This window comes from Ascidia mentula, chromosome 6, assembly GCF_947561715.1.
Source record: "Ascidia mentula chromosome 6, kaAscMent1.1, whole genome shotgun sequence".
In the NCBI taxonomy this organism is placed as follows: Eukaryota; Metazoa; Chordata; class Ascidiacea; order Phlebobranchia; family Ascidiidae; genus Ascidia; species Ascidia mentula.
Genome location: NC_138571.1, coordinates 11,948,447 through 11,967,066, shown reverse-complemented (window position 1 = coordinate 11,967,066; position 18,620 = coordinate 11,948,447). Strand labels below are relative to the sequence as shown.

The 18,620-nt window shown below is 39.5% G+C and overlaps 2 pseudogenes; both read right to left on the bottom strand.

Moving 5' to 3' along the window:
* Positions 1-10,179: 10,179 nt before the first annotated feature.
* Positions 10,180-11,551, bottom strand: LOC145905691 (adenosylhomocysteinase A pseudogene; annotated as a pseudogene).
* Positions 11,552-16,695: 5,144 nt separating this feature from the next.
* Positions 16,696-18,436, bottom strand: LOC145905601 (adenosylhomocysteinase A pseudogene; annotated as a pseudogene).
* Between the last annotated feature and the right edge of the window lie 184 nt (positions 18,437-18,620).

Sequence of the window (18,620 nt, the reverse complement as noted above, 5' to 3'; positions counted from 1 at the left end):
TAATTGGTACATACATTTCGCCCATGCTTGTGGACATTGTTAGTTTTGCTCATTTAATTTCCAATTCAAGTATTAACAGTAAAAATCAACACAACAGTGGACCGACTACCGATACGGACTGCAACAAATGAGTAGTTTCGTTTTTTGTGGTGAACTGGTTGACAGTAAACACCGCTATGCTGGTCACGGTTGACTGCAATCGGTACAAAACATTTCACCACCCTCATTCTGGCAGAATTCTGGCAGAATAATTTTGCAAATTTGCCACATTCTACAAGGTACAACAGACATTTACTCAAAAATTGTTTTTTTTGGATTAGAATCAAATTACAGAGATGAGCAAGCAGATCAAACCTCAAAAAACATTTAAACAACATTTTCCGCAGCTGTATCAATCAAAAAAATCGCGAATAAAAAAAATCGCCTGGTTTTGCGATTCAGCATAATGGCGGCATGCGAAAAACTAGTCTAATACAAAGAATTCTGCTCGGCGTTCTCGCAATAGGTGCCAATATTGACCAATATCAAGAGAACGGAAATTTAATTCTCTACAACATGCAATTAACAAATTTGAAATTAAGGTGCCGGATGACCTTCAAATCGCCGATTGAAGACGACCCGCTTTGAGCGAATCAGCAGCGTAATGGCGTAATGTCGGCATGCGAAAAACTTCCCTACTAAAACAATTCTGCTCGGCGTTCTCGCAATAGGTGCCAATATTGACCAATATCAAGAGAACGGAAATTTAATTCTCTACAACATGCAATTAACAAATTTGAAATTAAAGTGCCGGATGACCTTCAAATCGCCGATTGAAGACGACCCGCTTTGAGCGAATCAGCAGCGTAATGGCGTAATGTCGGCATGCGAAAAACTTCCCTACTAAAACAATTCTGCTCGGCGTTCTCGCAATAGGTGCCAATATTGACCAATATCAAGAGAACGGAAATTTAATTCTCTACAACATGCAATTAACAAATTTGAAATTAAGGTGCCGGATGACCTTCAAATCGCCGATTGAAGACGACCCGCTTTGAGCGAATCAGCAGCGTAATGGCGTAATGTCGGCATGCGAAAAACTTCCCTACTAAAACAATTCTGCTCGGCGTTCTCGCAATAGGTGCCAATATTGACCAATATCAAGAGAACGGAAATTTAATTCTCTACAACATGCAATTAACAAATTTGAAATTAAAGTGCCGGATGACCTTCAAATCGCCGATTGAAGACGACCCGCTTTGAGCGAATCAGCAGCGTAATGGCGTAATGTCGGCATGCGAAAAACTTCCCTACTAAAACAATTCTGCTCGGCGTTCTCGCAATAGGTGCCAATATTGACCAATATCAAGAGAACGGAAATTTAATTCTCTACAACATGCAATTAACAAATTTGAAATTAAAGTGCCGGATGACCTTCAAATCGCCGATTGAAGACGACCCGCTTTGAGCGAATCAGCAGCGTAATGGCGTAATGTCGGCATGCGAAAAACTTCCCTACTAAAACAATTCTGCTCGGCGTTCTCGCAATAGGTGCCAATATTGACCAATATCAAGAGAACGGAAATTTAATTCTCTACAACATGCAATTAACAAATTTGAAATTAAGGTGCCGGATGACCTTCAAATCGCCGATTGAAGACGACCCGCTTTGAGCGAATCAGCAGCGTAATGGCGTAATGTCGGCATGCGAAAAACTTCCCTACTAAAACAATTCTGCTCGGCGTTCTCGCAATAGGTGCCAATATTGACCAATATCAAGAGAACGGAAATTTAATTCTCTACAACATGCAATTAACAAATTTGAAATTAAAGTGCCGGATGACCTTCAAATCGCCGATTGAAGACGACCCGCTTTGAGCGAATCAGCAGCGTAATGGCGTAATGTCGGCATGCGAAAAACTTCCCTACTAAAACAATCCTGCTCGGCGTTCTCGCAATAGGTGCCAATATTGACCAATATCAAGAGAACGGAAATTTAATTCTCTACAACATGCAATTAACAAATTTGAAATTAAGGTGCCGGATGACCTTCAAATCGCCGATTGAAGACGACCCGCTTTGAGCGAATCAGCAGCGTAATGGCGTAATGTCGGCATGCGAAAAACTTCCCTACTAAAACAATTCTGCTCGGCGTTCTCGCAATAGGTGCCAATATTGACCAATATCAAGAGAACGGAAATTTAATTCTCTACAACATGCAATTAACAAATTTGAAATTAAAGTGCCGGATGACCTTCAAATCGCCGATTGAAGACGACCCGCTTTGAGCGAATCAGCAGCGTAATGGCGTAATGTCGGCATGCGAAAAACTTCCCTACTAAAACAATCCTGCTCGGCGTTCTCGCAATAGGTGCCAATATTGACCAATATCAAGAGAACGGAAATTTAATTCTCTACAACATGCAATTAACAAATTTGAAATTAAAGTGCCGGATGACCTTCAAATCGCCGATTGAAGACGACCCGCTTTGAGCGAATCAGCAGCGTAATGGCGTAATGTCGGCATGCGAAAAACTTCCCTACTAAAACAATTCTGCTCGGCGTTCTCGCAATAGGTGCCAATATTGACCAATATCAAGAGAACGGAAATTTAATTCTCTACAACATGCAATTAACAAATTTGAAATTAAGGTGCCGGATGACCTTCAAATCGCCGATTGAAGACGACCCGCTTTGAGCGAATCAGCAGCGTGATGGCGTGATGTCGGCATGCGAAAAACTTCCCTACTAAAACAATTCTGCTCGGCGTTCTCGCAATAGGTGCCAATATTGACCAATATCAAGAGAACGGAAATTTAATTCTCTACAACATGCAATTAACAAATTTGAAATTAAAGTGCCGGATGACCTTCAAATCGCCGATTGAAGACGACCCGCTTTGAGCGAATCAGCAGCGTAATGGCGTAATGTCGGCATGCGAAAAACTTCCCTACTAAAACAATTCTGCTCGGCGTTCTCGCAATAGGTGCCAATATTGACCAATATCAAGAGAACGGAAATTTAATTCTCTACAACATGCAATTAACAAATTTGAAATTAAGGTGCCGGATGACCTTCAAATCGCCGATTGAAGACGACCCGCTTTGAGCGAATCAGCAGCGTAATGGCGTAATGTCGGCATGCGAAAAACTTCCCTACTAAAACAATTCTGCTCGGCGTTCTCGCAATAGGTGCCAATATTGACCAATATCAAGAGAACGGAAATTTAATTCTCTACAACATGCAATTAACAAATTTGAAATTAAAGTGCCGGATGACCTTCAAATCGCCGATTGAAGACGACCCGCTTTGAGCGAATCAGCAGCGTAATGGCGTAATGTCGGCATGCGAAAAACTTCCCTACTAAAACAATTCTGCTCGGCGTTCTCGCAATAGGTGCCAATATTGACCAATATCAAGAGAACGGAAATTTAATTCTCTACAACATGCAATTAACAAATTTGAAATTAAGGTGCCGGATGACCTTCAAATCGCCGATTGAAGACGACCCGCTTTGAGCGAATCAGCAGCGTAATGGCGTAATGTCGGCATGCGAAAAACTTCCCTACTAAAACAATTCTGCTCGGCGTTCTCGCAATAGGTGCCAATATTGACCAATATCAAGAGAACGGAAATTTAATTCTCTACAACATGCAATTAACAAATTTGAAATTAAGGTGCCGGATGACCTTCAAATCGCCGATTGAAGACGACCCGCTTTGAGCGAATCAGCAGCGTGATGGCGTGATGTCGGCATGCGAAAAACTTCCCTACTAAAACAATTCTGCTCGGCGTTCTCGCAATAGGTGCCAATATTGACCAATATCAAGAGAACGGAAATTTAATTCTCTACAACATGCAATTAACAAATTTGAAATTAAAGTGCCGGATGACCTTCAAATCGCCGATTGAAGACGACCCGCTTTGAGCGAATCAGCAGCGTAATGGCGTAATGTCGGCATGCGAAAAACTTCCCTACTAAAACAATTCTGCTCGGCGTTCTCGCAATAGGTGCCAATATTGACCAATATCAAGAGAACGGAAATTTAATTCTCTACAACATGCAATTAACAAATTTGAAATTAAGGTGCCGGATGACCTTCAAATCGCCGATTGAAGACGACCCGCTTTGAGCGAATCAGCAGCGTAATGGCGTAATGTCGGCATGCGAAAAACTTCCCTACTAAAACAATTCTGCTCGGCGTTCTCGCAATAGGTGCCAATATTGACCAATATCAAGAGAACGGAAATTTAATTCTCTACAACATGCAATTAACAAATTTGAAATTAAAGTGCCGGATGACCTTCAAATCGCCGATTGAAGACGACCCGCTTTGAGCGAATCAGCAGCGTAATGGCGTAATGTCGGCATGCGAAAAACTTCCCTACTAAAACAATTCTGCTCGGCGTTCTCGCAATAGGTGCCAATATTGACCAATATCAAGAGAACGGAAATTTAATTCTCTACAACATGCAATTAACAAATTTGAAATTAAGGTGCCGGATGACCTTCAAATCGCCGATTGAAGACGACCCGCTTTGAGCGAATCAGCAGCGTAATGGCGTAATGTCGGCATGCGAAAAACTTCCCTATTAAAACAAAAAATGCACTAAAACTGCACCTAACACGCTGAAAATCGCTATACCATGTGACTTCTTGCTCATTCAACCAGAAAATTGACCCCAATGCATCACCGGTTGCCTTGTGACGAAACTGAGAATCTCTATGACGCAGGAGTACAAGACGGGCAATCCCCGCGGGCAAAACTATTTTAATAGAGTTGCTGATATGCGGTCTTTAGTCCTATTTTCATAAAATAAAGTTTGGTCTTGGCATTGAAATTCGTTTTGGTCGAAGATTGCCTTTCTTTTTGTTTGTCCCTTATGACGCATTGACGTTGATGTGGACATATTTCACGCGTTATCGTTTGACTGTACTGTTGCATTCTATTAGGATTTGATCTCAGATACCGAAGGGTTTATCAACTCGTATGGATTCGTGGTACCTAACATGAAAATTTTTTAATAACCTCCCTCCTATTATCTCCTGTCTCCCCTATCAATGACACATTTGCAGGAATTTGTCAGGTGTAGTATGAATTACACTACATTTTCATTTTTTTTTCCCTCAAAAGTAACCATCACAATTCAACTTTTCCTTTTTTTTTCGAACTGAACAGTGAAGAAATGAATCACGACCTGCACAGAAAATAGAGCATATTTTTTTTACAGTATTTTGTCACAGAAATAAATTATGCAACAGATGTCACAGGATAAACAGTAAATAAATATGTTTGTGTGTATTGGAAAAAATAGTATTTAGCGTTATATATGTCACATACCTCTAAAATTTGTTGCCATTTTATCCAAAGAGCACATGAAAAAGAAATGTAGAAAGCAATCCATCATCTAAACATGTAGCAAAAATGTTTTGTATTTGTTTACACCAAGGGTGTACAAACTGCAGTCCGCAAATCAACATTTTGTAGCATGTCGAAGGCTGCTACGTGGCCCGGCCCCGGAATTTAACAAATACAATTTTTTACAAATAAAGTGGTGTATCATTGCCAAGTTTGCTGATATGTGCAAATGTACATGATTGAACACATGTTGTACTTGCATACTGCCAAAGTTATAAATTTAGAAGGCTTATGGTGTAATCAAGTTTGGTCCTTCAGTCCAGACTGTGCTACACTTGGTTCATGCATTCAGCAGGTTTTACTGTACAGGTCTGTTTTCCCCAAAAAATAATGCAACACATAAATAAGTTGTTATTACACCAATAAACATATTTTAGTAAGTGTGTAACTTATGTAATAAACCAACATAAAGCATTGGGCATCTTACATACCTTTTTATTTTGTTCCATTTGCCATTTTATCTGAACAGCACATGACAAAGAAATGAAGAAAACAATCCATCAGCTACACATAAATATAGCAAAATATGCATTAGGAAACAATAAATAAATTTCCGTTCTCTTGATATTGGTCAATATTGGCACCTATTGCGAGAACGCCGAGCAGAATTGTTTTAATAGGGAAGTTTTTCGCATGCCGACATTACGCCATTACGCTGCTGATTCGCTCAAAGCGGGTCGTCTTCAATCGGCGATTTGAAGGTCATCCGGCACCTTAATTTCAAATTTGTTAATTGCATGTTGTAGAGAATTAAATTTCCGTTCTCTTGATATTGGTCAATATTGGCACCTATTGCGAGAACGCCGAGCAGAATTGTTTTAATAGGGAAGTTTTTCGCATGCCGACATTACGCCATTACGCTGCTGATTCGCTCAAAGCGGGTCGTCTTCAATCGGCGATTTGAAGGTCATCCGGCACCTTAATTTCAAATTTGTTAATTGCATGTTGTAGAGAATTAAATTTCCGTTCTCTTGATATTGGTCAATATTGGCACCTATTGCGAGAACGCCGAGCAGAATTGTTTTAATAGGGAAGTTTTTCGCATGCCGACATTACGCCATTACGCTGCTGATTCGCTCAAAGCGGGTCGTCTTCAATCGGCGATTTGAAGGTCATCCGGCACCTTAATTTGCATGTTGTAGAGAATTAAATTTCCGTTCTCTTGATATTGGTCAATATTGGCACCTATTGCCAGAACGCCGAGCAGAATTGTTTTAATAGGGAAGTTTTTCGCATGCCGACATTACGCCATTACGCTGCTGATTCGCTCAAAGCGGGTCGTCTTCAATCGGCGATTTGAAGGTCATCCGGCACCTTAATTTCAAATTTGTTAATTGCATGTTGTAGAGAATTAAATTTCCGTTCTCTTGATATTGGTCAATATTGGCACCTATTGCGAGAACGCCGAGCAGAATTGTTTTAATAGGGAAGTTTTTCGCATGCCGACATTACGCCATTACGCTGCTAAATCGCTCAAAGCGGGTCGTCTTCAATCGGCGATTTGAAGGTCATCCGGCACCTTAATTTCAAATTTGTTAATTGCATGTTGTAGAGAATTAAATTTCCGTTCTCTTGATATTGGTCAATATTGGCACCTATTGCGAGAACGCCGAGCAGAATTGTTTTAATAGGGAAGTTTTTCGCATGCCGACATTACGCCATTACGCTGCTGATTCGCTCAAAGCGGGTCGTCTTCAATCGGCGATTTGAAGGTCATCCGGCACCTTAATTTCAAATTTGTTAATTGCATGTTGTAGAGAATTAAATTTCCGTTCTCTTGATATTGGTCAATATTGGCACCTATTGCGAGAACGCCGAGCAGAATTGTTTTAATAGGGAAGTTTTTCGCATGCCGACATTACGCCATTACGCTGCTGATTCGCTCAAAGCGGGTCGTCTTCAATCGGCGATTTGAAGGTCATCCGGCACCTTAATTTCAAATTTGTTAATTGCATATTGTAGAGAATTAAATTTCCGTTCTCTTGATATTGGTCAATATTGGCACCTATTGCCAGAACGCCGAGCAGAATTGTTTTAATAGGGAAGTTTTTCGCATGCCGGCATTACGCCATTACGCTGCTGATTCGCTCAAAGCGGGTCGTCTTCAATCGGCGATTTGAAGGTCATCCGGCACCTTAATTTCAAATTTGTTAATTGCATGTTGTAGAGAATTAAATTTCCGTTCTCTTGATATTGGTCAATATTGGCACCTATTGCGAGAACGCCGAGCAGAATTGTTTTAATAGGGAAGTTTTTCGCATGCCGACATTACGCCATTACGCTACTGATTCGCTCAAAGCGGGTCGTCTTCAATCGGCGATTTGAAGGTCATCCGGCACCTTAATTTCAAATTTGTTAATTGCATGTCGTAGAGAATTAAATTTCCGTTCTCTTGATATTGGTCAATATTGGCACCTATTGCGAGAACGCCGAGCAGAATTGTTTTAATAGGGAAGTTTTTCGCATGCCGACATTACGCCATTACGCTGCTGATTCGCTCAAAGCGGGTCGTCTTCAATCGGCGATTTGAAGGTCATCCGGCACCTTAATTTCAAATTTGTTAATTGCATGTTGTAGAGAATTAAATTTCCGTTCTCTTGATATTGGTCAATATTGGCACCTATTGCCAGAACGCCGAGCAGAATTGTTTTAATAGGGAAGTTTTTCGCATGCCGACATTACGCCATTACGCTGCTGATTCGCTCAAAGCGGGTCGTCTTCAATCGGCGATTTGAAGGTCATCCGGCACCTTAATTTCAAATTTGTTAATTGCATGTTGTAGAGAATTAAATTTCCGTTCTCTTGATATTGGTCAATATTGGCACCTATTGCCAGAACGCCGAGCAGAATTCTTTGTATTAGACTAGTTTTTCGCATGCCGCCATTATGCTGAATCGCAAAACCAGGCGATTTTTTTAATTCGCGATTTTTTTGATTGATACAGCTGCGGAAAATGTTGTTTAAATGTTTTTTGAGGTTTGATCTGCTTGCTCATCTCTGTAATTTGATTCTAATCCAAAAAAAAACAATTTTTGAGTAAATGCCTGTTGTACCTTGTAGAATGTGGCAAATTTGCAAAATTATTCTGCCAGAATTCTGCCAGAATGAGGGTGGTAACATTTCCGTGTGAATGAAGATTTGGTGGCTCCCCTGTTTTGTTTTTCTCCTTGCGTATTTTCGCCATAAATGACGAAAACTCTGAAGCATGCTAACATGAATGACTTTTAGGAAATCTCCTTCACATGGGCAGAGCTTACGGAACTGGCCAAAGGCGGCTAAAAAAAGTAAGCTACAGAGTGCTTAGAGAGCTTAAGAGAGCTTATCCTCCTCCTTAAATGCTATAAATCCTTTCTTCCATTAGACCAGACCCCCCCATTGTCACTTCTGCGCCTTTCCCTTTGAAACCTTGACCCATTTGTTCCACAACTGTCCCTCTATCCAGCCCCTATTATTTTTAGTAAGGAACACCCTAAATTCACTCCTAAGCAACACCTCCACCTACTTTGACACCCCGGCACACCTTAGATTCCCCAAACTCCCAGGGCCAACCACCAAATACGCCACAACCCTCACCGCCTTTCTCAACACCGCACTATCCCATATCATTTAGAAAACCCGCAACAGAATCCACCATGACCCCCGCCCTTTGAATAACATTCCTCAACACCTGATAGTATCATTCAAATCCTATAACAACATTAAACTAGCTATACAGCGAAACAGGGAGGACCCTTTTCTCGAAGGCGTCTTGGCCGACACCGCCACCTTTTTAAAAAATAATTAACCCTCTCCCCGGCAACTCAATCCACAAATTGTACTACTTTAACTATGTCTTTTTTTTACCTTTCCGCTCTTCAAAACCTCTATCTTTTTTCCCTTTCTCTCAATAATCTTGTAAATTCTATTGTCCGTACATTGCTAATTATTAGCGTCATCCTTTTTGTATACCGTGTCTGTTATTCGTGGATGTGTTTTAGCGCGCCCGAATAAAAAAAAAGACCTGAATGGGCCAGTGGGTTTTTTCATGAACTATATCTGCTCTTGATCCATTCGGTAATTAAGGTCCATATATGCTTTAGTTTGATGCCCTTGGTCATTTTCGTTTTCGTTCCTTCGCTGCTTAAATTAGTGTTTGCGATTTTCCTTTGTTTCTTTAGCACCGTATAATACTGTGAGTTTCGTCAGGTTTCTTAATCCGTAAATTATCGTTACCCTCATGGTTTTATCGGTCCACATGTCATTTTATTCTCACGTTTAAATTAACCAAATAAGCTCTTTTGGCAAGAAAAAAAATTATTAATCTCAACGTTTCGGACGTTTTCGAGTGCAGTTTCCAGATAAAGTTTTTGTTTTAGATTGACATTTTGCTTGACAGCGTTACCAACGAGAAACTGTAAAGATGATTTACTTCAGTTTTCATTCATCGTTCATGACTTTGGCTTCGGAGATGCATGGATTATTGTAAACGCGTGAGAACAAGTGCAGTTTTGCACACTGTTACGTAATAACCTAATTATGTCATTCATTCACATGGACAAAATGAACTGTTCAATGTCATTTAATAGCAAAAGTGTACAAGATTGTGGCAAGAACAGTTTTCATAGCATCATAAAGCACATAAAAAACTGTGTTTCATTGCAATACAGAACAATAAATTTTATACCGCTATTTTACAGTACTATCGTGCACAAAATTGCACTAAGTAGAGTATACTATGGTAATACACTACACACAGAGAAAAGTTTGTAACTTAGCAAAATAAGTTTTGTATTATTTATACCTAATACCTATAAATGTCTGGTTTAAATGGCCCATACACAGGAATACCAAGATATTTTGATTGTTCGTCTGTCAACTTGGTTAATTCAACACCAATCTTATCCAGGTGAAGTCGCGCCACCTCTTCATCCAAATGTTTAGACAAAGTGTACACTTTCCCTTTAGTGTACTTGCTGAAGTTAACATTGTTTGTCCAAAGTTCAATTTGAGCCAGCACTTGGTTGGTAAATGAAATACTCATGACAAAATTGGGATGTCCTATGGCACAGCCAAGATTGACCAAGTGACCATCAGAAAGAAGGATGATATGTTTTCCATTTGGAAGCAAGTATTGATCAACTTGTGGTTTAACGGAAACCTTTTCAAGTGCATTTTCTTTGAGCCAATTAACATCAATTTCTGTTTGAAACTGACCCATGTTGGAAACTATTGCATTGTCTGGAAGCAATTCAAAAATCCATTTGTCGATAACAGAAGTGCATGCAGTTGTTGTAATCACCAAATTGGCTTTTGGTGCAGCGTGTTTTGCAGCAAGAACTTCATAGCCTTCCATTGCAGCTTGAAGTGCCACAATCGGGTCAACTTCCGTGATTAAAACTCTGCATCCAGAACCTCTTAAAGCTTGTGCACACCCTTTTCCTACGTCTCCAAACCCTGCTACCATGGCAACTTTTCCTGCCAACATTGTTTGTGTGGCTCTACGAATTCCATCCACAATTGACTCACGGCATCCATAACGATTATCAAATTTGCTCTTTGTCACAGAATTATTTATTTCTATTGCGGGAAAAGTTAGGGTCCCATCTTTAACCATGGCATTCAACACTTGCACTCCAGACGTTGTTTGCTCTGATGACCCTTTAATGCCTTCCGTCAGATGAGGATAGTTTTCATGAATAAATTTCGTCAAATCAGCTCCATCATCCAATATCATATTAAGTGGCCTATCCCCTGAAAACATAAGGGTTTGCTCCATGCACCAAACATATTTTTCATCAGTTTCACCTTTCCAAGCAAACACAGGTAAACCAGCAGCAGCTATAGCAGCTGCAGCTTCGTCTTGGGTTGAAAAAATATCACTAGAGCACCAACGAATCTCTGCTCCCAACTCCACAAGTGTTTCAATGAGGACGGCGGTTTGAATTGTCATATGCAGACAACCAGCAATCCTTGCTCCTGAAAGCGGTTTTGTTTTTCCATGCATTTGACGCAACGACATAAGACCAGGCATTTCATTTTCAGCCATTTCAATCATTTTCCGCCCAGCATTGGCCAGCCCAAAGTCAGCAACTTTGTAGCTGCACATCATGCTCGATTCTTCTGCAATAATTGTAGCTACTTTCAATTTCACTCGACACAACAGAAGCGAGCGACAAACATATTTGAAGCTTAACGTTTCATCAACGCAATTTCCTTTTGTTGTTTACAAAGCCCGTAGGATACTTGCAAAGGATGCAGCACCAAACCAATCTTTCAGTTTTACCTTGTATGTGATGGATGCAGTACCGACATACAACCCACAGCAAATGCTTGGTTACACAATTAATATTGATGATGGCCATTTAGTAACAATGAACATTTAATAGCTTTGCGGAAAATACCGTAAAAGGTATATGTCAGACTTTTGTGTGGCCATTTATCAACACAGCAAAATTGGTGTTACAATTAAACAAATAATTAAAAAGGGGTTTTGGCTTGGTCGATGGATTGACATATTTTGCTCATACGCCAAGATACCTGTGTACCTTCGCTGCTAACCAAGCACAGATATGTTCCTAAAGTTGGACTAGCAATAAGTAATTTGGCTTTGGTGCTGTTCATGTTGAATATTACCCCCAAAGCTTAATGGTATTTGATAGCAATATATCAGCAGCAAGAGTGTGTGGTTATAATTGAAGCGGAAAACACATTGCTACTTCCTACAATTGTTTACAAAGCCTGTTAGGATACTAGTATGTGATTGATGTAGTATACCGACACGCACCCCACAGCAAAAGCTTGGACAAACAATTAATATTCGTGACAATCATCAGGGGCAATTTTTGTGCTTCAAAATGCTTCAAAATGGCAATATGCGTTGTGCTTCAAAATGATTCGATGGCATCAGATTTTTCATCTGCCTGACAGAAGCGCGGTCAAAATTATGGCATAAATTGAAGGTGTGTTGACCAGTCAAGATTTCCACACAAACCATAGGAGCAAAATCGTATACAGTACAATATAAAATAATGCAAGATGGTCACAAAACTATAATTTCCAAAATCGATTTGATTCCAACAAACCATCACGAATACACTCACTAGGTTGCAATACAACGTTTAAAATATATGCGGCTATCTGTAAAACTGTACAACGATGCATCCAGGGTGTCGATTTATGCCTTTTTCGCCATTCTAAGTGGTCGACACGCGACGCCCCTGTTCGACACGGGCGGCGCGAATAAATTTTAAATTACCGGTATGCTGTACCACGAACAGAACAACGCTGTTGTTATCTACCAAATTCCATAAAATGAATTACTATAATTACTCAATTTAGCCTAACGTATCGGTCTTGCAACATTCACATTGATCTTACTAGTTTTCTTTTTTCGAAGATTGGGAGGCAACGATTTTCCTATCTATTTGTCAATTTTTTCATTGTGTTTGCAAAAGCGGTTCGAAGACGTATGGTGCCAGCATAAGTCGTTTAATTTCAAAACGCGAACAATTTTTTGGGGAGAAATTTGTATTTCGAGTCTTTATCAAACAACAGCTGTTAACTGAAGATTACGTAAAAAAATCGACCCCCTGGATGCATCAAATCGTTATTGGAAGCCAGGCGCCAAGTAGGCCACTATTTAAACGTAACGCAACACACAACACAAGAAAACAAAGTGAAAACGTTAAGGATACTACTGTTTCGAAAAATAATTGAACGATTAATCAAGTATGGGATATTACCTTTAGCAAATGTTTTGTGGTTCTGCAAAAAGCAACTTTGATGAAAATATTTTCTGTGTCATCCACTCCTAGTACCTGTACCTTTCTGGCTTGAATGGCCCATACACAGGAATACCAAGATATCTTGATTGTTCATCTGTCAACTTGATTAATTCAACACCAATCTTATCCAGGTGAAATCGCGCCACCTCTTCATCCAAATATTTCGGCAAAAGTGTTTTCCCTTTAGTGTATTTGCTGAAGTTAACATTGTTTGTCCAAAGTTCAATCTGAGCCAGCGCTTGGTTGGTAAATGAAGTACTCATGACAAAACTTGGATGTCCCATGGCACAGCCAAGATTGACCAAGTGACCATCAGAAAGAAGGATGATATGTTTTCCATTTGGAAGTAAGTATTGATCAACTTGTGGTTTAACGGAAACCTTTTCAAGTGCATTTTCTTTGCAGCCTAGCAGACAATGCTGTAATGCATCTAGTGAGATGGTAATGGTTTAACCTGAAACACCTTGATAGTATAATTTCTGTGTAGAAAACCACGAGGTGTTGCACACATAATATAAACGAATCAATACAATGCAATACGACCGGCTCAGCATAGGTCAAGCGCCCGACCCATATACCAAGACGAAAACCTGATCGGGATTTGTGGCCAGGATATCCTGGGTTCAAATCCCGGTGGGACCGCCTTTTCGAACTGTTCAGCTTTTCCGAATAAATGCTACATGATGTCAGAAGTGGGATTCGAACCCACGTGGTTCATGCTGCACTATAGACTCTAGAGCAGGGTTTCTCAAACTGTATACGGGTTTAGGTGTCCCGCGAGAAATTTATTTAAAATGTTATAGACCACCACTGCAATTATCGGTTTCCTTGACGACACTAGTGAAAAATAAACAACGTTCGGAACTAAAAGCAGCCCCGAATCAAAACAATTCGTTCACCTAACCAGGCCCACCTGCCGTTTCCTTTTAAATCTTCAACTGACTAAAAAGTTTGGAGTGCCGCAAACGAATTAAGAGGATCCGAGAGTGCCGCGAGCCTAAAAGGTTTGAGAACCCCTGCTCTAGCGCTTCCCAACAGGGAACTAAAATCGGAAATGTGGTTTGGTTTTGTAAAAAAATGTTGGGAAAAGTGTATTTTGCTTTCATTTAATCATTTTCAGGGTTTATCAGGGGTTGCCTAGGCCGCCCTGGAGGGCCACAAGCAGAGTCCGCACTGGTTGAGTCATATTCATGATTTGGACTTCGCGTCATTGTTGCGTTTTTAGCGTGTTCTTCTATAAACTCCGTGTATCCAACACCAATCAGGTTTAAATAATCTTTTATTGAGATGGCTAAAACGTACGGCAGCAGTCCATTTGAAACCATAAGAAATGGAATACTGATGCAAGCCAATATTGGTCAAGCGCCCGACCCATATACTAAGAAGAAAATCGGGATTCGTGTTCAGGATGTCCTGGGTTCAAACCCCGGTGTGGTAAAAAAAAAGTTTGTACTTTAGTATTAACATGAGTAAGAGTATAATTCTCATAAGTATAAAATATGTTATTAATATACAACCTGGAACATAGTTTTCTAAGAACTTAATATTCCTGTAAACGAATCCGTCTCGATAGAAGTGTCCTCGTGTAAAATTTCCCATCGAGTTACGGAATTCGATTATCGGTCGAGTGGCGTATAAGTTGCCATGTCGAAGATCGTGAAGCATGGTGCCATTTATTTCTTTACAAGTTAATTCTCTGGCAACATCTCCAATAGCAATGGCAGCTCTTTTTACGCCCAGAAGTTTGCTAATTGTTTCTCCTGGATACTGCCTTGCCAATAATGAATAAACGTTTGTCAATAGAGAGTTCAATTGTCATTCCATATAATGTATGTCGGCATTCATATTCACAGATCTTTCATTTACAGTGTCGCCGACTTCTGTTAAAAATCTTGCAGTTGGATCCATTGTGAAACGTGCTTTGCTTTTTGTTTTTCTCGTAAAATTTCTTTGTTCTTGGAAAATGTTTTGAAAAAAATGAAAATCAAGAGGACACCATTCACCATTATCAAGTTGATCGAGTACTGCACCCATGGCAAAATTACTACTGTCACAAAACAAAGAAAATCTTCCATTCAGATAGTGCAATAAAGTCTTGTCAAAAGCGACTATAGCCTCAGGCGACCATTTCAACACATACCCTTCGCACAACTTTCCTCAACATGTTGGTAAGTAACTGCAAGTGTTCAGCGCAATGTGGAATAAAACGTCTGTAAAATTGAATCATGCCCAAATATCGTTTTAACTCTTTTAATGTTGCCGGTCGTGGAAAGTTTTGAATCACCTCAACTTTGTTTTTAAGAGGACGAAAGCCATCTGAAGAGATTTTATGACCGAGAAAAACAACATCAGCGACACCAAAATCACTTTTCTCTAAATTAATTTCTAATCCATAATCAGACAAACGTTTCAAAACCTGTCTTAAGTGCTGTTTATGCTCAGTTTCTGATCTGCTAGAAATTAGGATATCATCAAGATAAACGTAAACAAACGGTAGACCACCCAACACTTGATCCATAAAACTTTGAAAAGTCTGGGGCGCATTACACAAACCAAATGACAAACGCAAATATTCCATGGATCTATGTGGAAAAACAACAGCTGTTTTTGGGATAGATTCTTGTTCAAGTGCAATTTGAAAATACGCATTTTTGAGATCTTGGAAAAAATTGTTGCTCCTTTTAAATTATTTACAAAATTAGTCAAAAATGGAATAGGATATTTATCAGGCTCCGTTATTAGGTTTAACCTTCTATAATAACCGAAATTCGCCATTTATCGTTTGGTTTTGGAACTACATGAATGGCAGAAGACCAGGGAGAACTAATAGGACGTACAACACCTTTTCGTTCAAGATCATCAAATTATTCATTTATCACCTTTAACATCTTGGGAGATAAACGCCTGGGGCGACAACTAACAGGATAACTGCTTGTTATAATTTTATGTTTGACAGGGTGTTGAAGTGGCTTATCAATTCGCATAGTATTTCCCACAAAAGGATTTTGGGCTGTGCTACATGCGTTTTAGCAAATAACTCCTATCTAAACCAATGCATTTTCAGCCAATCTACAGCATTGTGACATCAGAGCCATTGTTAACGCGATGTCGGAACCATGAATAAGAAAATAATAATAAATGGTTTTTCCAGCCATCTACATGTTTAAGATGAGCAGAGGGCCATAGACACGCGCACAAAGTATAAAAGGTTTGAGAACTTAGCTTAAACAAATCAGTAACAAAGTACTTTAAGTTGGTGGACTATTTGGCTGTTAGCTCAAATTCCACATTATGTAACTCCTCCTCATAATTTGACTGGAAGCAGCTGGGTTGACTAAACACAGATGCACACAAGTTGGACTGACCATTGTTTAGTAATAAGGCTTTTGTACGGTTTGTGTTTGAAATAAGAGTCAAAGCTTAATGTCATTTAGAAACAATAGTAAGTTTGTTTAAAAAGGATTACGTCAGGTCAATTTGTAGAAGTTCTTTTTTGATAATGCAAGATGATCACAGAACTATATGAGCAAAAATGGATTTTATTGCATCAACAAACAACATTATTGCAAGTTGCAACATTCACCAGGTTACAATATAACATTTAAATGTCAAACTTATATTTTATAAAACTGTGACCAAATTTCAATACAATTGGAAGTCAAGTATCAAATATTATTTGAATGTTATGCAATACAAAAGGCATGGAAAAAAGTTGGAAACTATTTAAAACACTACTGTTTTCAAAAATAATTAACAAGTTTGCATATGTAAGATAATGATCATATATTACCTCAAGTGCTTGTTGATTAAACTCTGCAAAAACTAATTTTGATGAAAATATATTCTGTGCCCTCCATTCCTAGTACCTGTACCTTTCTGGCTTGAATGGCCCATATACAGGAATACCAAGATATTTTGATTGTTTGTCTGTCAACTTGGTTAATTCAACACCAATCTTATCCAGGTGAAGTCGTGCCACCTCTTCATCCAAATGCTTCGGCAAAGTGTACAATTTCCCTTTAGTGTATTTGCTGAAGTTAACATTGTTTGTCCAAAGTTCAATCTGAGCCAGCACTTGGTTGGTAAATGAAGTACTCATGACAAAACTTGGATGTCCCATGGCACAGCCAAGATTGACCAAGTGACCATCAGCAAGAAGGATGATATGATTTCCGTTTGGAAGTAAGTATCGATCAACTTGTGGTTTAATGGAAACTTTTTTCAGTGCATTTTCTTTGAGCCAATTAACATCAATTTCTGTTTGAAACTGACCCATGTTGGAAACTATTGCATTGTCTGGAAGCAATTCAAAAGTCGATTTGTCGATAACAGAAGTGCATGCAGTTGTTGTAATCACTAAATTGGCTTTTGGTGCAGCGTGTTTTGCTGTAAGAACTTCATAGCCTTCCATTGCAGCTTGAAGTGCCACGATCGGGTCAACTTCCGTGATTAAAACTCTGCATCCAGAACCTCTTAAAGCTTGTGCACACCCTTTTCCTACGTCTCCAAACCCTGCCACCATGGCAACTTTTCCTGCCAACATTATATGTGTTGCTCTACGAATTCCATCCACAATTGACTCACGGCATCCATAAAGATTATCAAATTTGCTCTTTGTCACAGAATCATTTATGTCAATTGCAGGACAAGTTAGGGTCCCATCTCTAACCATAGCATTTAATACTTGCACACCAGTCGTTGTTTGCTCTGATGACCCTTTAATGCCCTCTGTTAGATAAGGATATTTTTCATGAACGAATTTCGTTAAATCAGCTCCATCATCCAATATCATATTAAGTGGCCTATCCCTTGAAAACATAAGGGTTTGCTCCATGCACCAAACATATTCTTCATCAGTTTCACCTTTCCAAGCAAACACAGGTAAACCAGCAGCAGCTATAGCAGCTGCAGCTTCGTCTTGGGTCGAAAAAATATCACTAGAGCACCAACGAATCTCTGCTCCCAACTCCACAAGTGTTTCAATAAGGACGGCGGTTTGAATTGTCATATGCAGACAACCAGCAATCCTTGCTCCTGAAAGCGGTTTTGTTTTTCCATGCATTTGACGCAACGACATAAGACCAGGCATTTCATTTTCAGCAATCTCAATCAATTTTCGCCCAGTACCGGCTAGCCCAAAGTCAGCAACTTTGTAGCTGCACATACTCTTTTTGATTACCTATTTATGACAATATACATTAATATTCGTTCCATAAATCGTTAGAATTTTTTTATATTTTTTGAAACTACATGCCATTCCATGCAACTTGTGCAAAAATCATCGAGATCTGTTAAGAAATGGCAAAGTTATGAGCGTTCAAAGTTTTGTCGACTAGCGTCTCGTTGGTACTAATCACCTACTTCACGCCACAATGCACCAGCAAGTGCAATAGGTTCATCAACAAAACAAAACAGAAAATAATTTTTATTGAACAAAATTTTACGCTTTACTGAATAC